Source organism: Otolemur garnettii, unplaced genomic scaffold (assembly GCF_000181295.1).
Source record: "Otolemur garnettii isolate 467f Iridium unplaced genomic scaffold, OtoGar3 scaffold00065, whole genome shotgun sequence".
Taxonomy (NCBI): Eukaryota; Metazoa; Chordata; class Mammalia; order Primates; family Galagidae; genus Otolemur; species Otolemur garnettii.
The window spans coordinates 611,559-614,971 of NW_003852460.1; positions in this window are offsets into that span (position 1 = coordinate 611,559).

The following is a 3,413-nucleotide window of genomic DNA, read 5'->3' on the forward strand; positions in this document are numbered from 1 at the left end:
TTTTTTTTTATTTTTAGAGACAGAGTCTTAACTTGTCACCCTCAGTTGAGTGCTGTGGCATCACACAGCTCACAGTAAACTCCAACTCCTGGGCCTTCTTCTGCCTCAAGCTCCTGAGTAGCTGGGACTATGGGCGCCCGCCACGATGCCCAGCTATTTTTTTGTTGCATTTCGGCCAGGGCCGGGTTTGAACCCACCACCCTCGGTATAAGGGGCCGGTGCACTACCAGCTGAGCCACAGGCACCATCCCTTGAATGCATTTTAATCATCGAGTGTCCTAAACAAATCTAATCTCCATGTGAGTTTTTGCTTTCCTGATGCAACAATAAAATCATTTTATTACACAATGTTCTGTCCAGGAATGTGATAAGATACGGGATGGGTAAGACACTCTCAAATTCTCTTGTCACCCACGCCTGGTCAGTACCAGAGGTATTCTGGTGATATTCCTTTTCTCATTAAGAGGGTGCTTGTGAATCACAAGGGAGCTTAATCAGGAAAGAGCTCAGGTACACAGATACGAGCAGGACAGAACTGGAAAGCTTCACACACACTCAAAGGATCACCACGGACTCCCAGGGAGGAAACCCGCTTATCTCTCAGCCTCCTACTCTTCATTCTGCATTTTTGTTAAAAGGATTATTTCTTGCCTCCCCAGGGGCCCAGGAGGTCGGGTTTCCCCTTCTTCCTTCTACTTAGAGAAAACAATATGAGAAAATTGCCTGACAGGTGGTTCCAAGCATCTTTGGGGTGAAGGAATAACATTCCTCCTGGCTTGGGCAAGACAAGGGGAGAAAATAAGCCAAACCACTGACAGCATCCGCTCTCTACAGCGCTGCAGAGCTCCTGGTGAGAGAGGTGTCCGCACGTTTGCACGTGCAGACACTGGTGAGGGGTTCACCCCGTGTCCTAGAGAGTCACAAGGAGGCCCCATGCCCGGCCAGCGGCAGGGGCCCGTCAACACTACACCCTGCCTTTCCCCAGGAATGACATCGGCCAATTACAATTTCAAATCGAATGCTTTGCTGACGGCTGAACCTGGAAATGTGAAAACACTTTAATTCTTAGATAATGTAATGGTTTACATCTGGGGCTCTTCTTGAGGCCAATTGTGGGCTCACGTTTCTCTGCCAAAAAATGCTTGCAGTATGTGTCTTGTTTAATAACGATTTAAACGCTGAGGGTAAACGTGTTTCTTTTGGAGGTCCGTGTGTTCATAAGCTGGTGTCTGGGAGGACTGGCCTAGGAGTCAACTGAATCTGCTATCTCCAAAAGCAGTTGACAAATAAGCATACCAGAAAATCCTCAAGTGTTTCCCCCTTTTCTTTTAATATTTAAGCTAGCTAGGAAGGGAGGAAGGAAGGGAGGGAGGAAGGGGAGAGAGGGAAAAAAGAGGGAGGGAGTAAGGGAAGGAAGGAAGGGAGAGAGAAAAAGGGAAGGAAGGAAGGGAGAGAGAGAAAGAGAAAGAAAGAAACAGAGGGACGGAAGGAAGGGAGAGAGAAAAAGGGAAGGAAGGAAGGGAAAGATGGAAGGGAAGGGAAAGGAAGAAAGAAGGAAACAGAGAAAGAGGAATGGAGGGAAGGAAGAAAGGACAGAAAGAAAAAGAAAGAGAAAGAAAGGAAGGAAGGAGAGAAGGAAAGGGGGGAGGAAGGAAGGAAGGAGAGTGGGAAGGAAGGAAGGAAGAGAGCGAGACCAGGAGAAGGGAGGGAGGAAAGGAGAGAGGGAAGAAGAAAGGAAAGAGAGAAAGAGAAAGAAATAAGAACAGAGGGAAGGAAGGAAGGGAGAGAGAAAAAAAGAAGGAAGGAAGAAAGGGAAGGATGGAAGGGAAGGGAACAAGGATGGAAAGAGAGAAAGAGAAAGAAAGAGAGAAAAAGGAAGGAAGGTAGGAGAGAAGGAAGGGGGAGGGAAGGAAGAAAGGAAGGAAGGAAGGAAGGAAAGAGAGAAGGAAGGAAGGAAGGAGAGAAGGAAGGAACGAGAGATGGAAGGGAAAAGAACAATTCATCCCTGGCAAAACCGCATATTTTGAAGGACTCCAATAATGTGAGATTCTTGCAAAATATTAATGTAAATAAAATCGCCTCCCCCAGATGTGCGTGCTAGCTTTGATAGCACAGGCTGTGGCTGGCAGCTAAGGAGGGGATTTAGTTGAGAGTTGGACGCTGATATTGTAAGCGCTGATATTGTGTGATGGCATTCGTTTCACTCTGGACAATGCTTGTCAATCACACGAGGTGTCTCTGAGTTCAGCATTCTCCTGTTAGCAGAAATGCCATATGTCCATCTCCCCTACACAATTCCACAGAGAAGAGGAAAAGACCCCAAAACTCAGGCCACACATTCTGCATTTGCTCCTTAAGGCTTTGGGGGCTACTTATGTGCCGCTATGCTACCAACACATTTTTGTCTCCTTGGTACCTTCTTTGCTTGTTGGCTTCTGTTTATTTGTGGCTGATTTCTCCAGGCAACCCCCTACCAAGTTAGGCCACGAGTTTTGCGGCCGCGTCTTACAAATTAACACATTTATGAGACACCAATGCAGCCCGTTCAGTTCAGCCTGGCAGCACAGTCTGAAGGCAGCACTCAGAATCCCCAGGGTGGCCGGACACTCTTGGTTGAGAGAACAGACGTGAGAGGCTCCAGGTAGGACTAAGTCAGATGAGGAGTGAAGCAAAGACCTGAGAATAGTGGAAACTGTTCAGGACAGAAAGGAGAGTACAGATCAGGATGTCGGCATGTAGATGATATTCTCAAATGCAGGTAGGAAAAAGGTAATCCTTCTAATCCTATCTGGCTTTCCCAGAACCAAAACACAAAGCCCTAATTGCAAATACAATTTGCAGAGTATCCCATTTTCCACATTTGGGGGGACCATTAAGGCGTCAAAAGTTGGGGGAAGCTGCACACTCCCCTGAGCAGAGACACATCCATCACCCCTGAAGACTAATAAGAATGTGAAGGTCACCTTTTGGTGGTGAGCATTTGTTGAACAAAGAGGAACTTTGCTGTTTGCAAACCCCCTCATGGGGGAATGGAGGTGGGCACTTCCTATTCCTCAATCAAAAGAGTGAGGTCCCCGAGAAAGAGCCCCCATGGACTTGGGAAGGACACATGATTTCCTTTCTGACAATTGTTCAGGTCCAGACTGACAGAGTGCTCAATGCCACTGGCATGTGCAGAGATGGTGAGGCTCAGACAGGACTTTCTGATGGAAGAGATTGCACACCAACCCTCTGGGAGATGTCCAACCTTAACAGCAAGTCAAGAAGAAGTCACCCACTGGTACCCATCCCTGATGGGTGCTTGTTGGAAAAAGGATTCCCAGAGGCAAGAGTTCCATCTTTGTCAGAGGAGAGAGCTCAGATCAGCTGCACAATCCCTTTGTTTGGGGTCTTAAGAGATAGCAGTTAGGGTT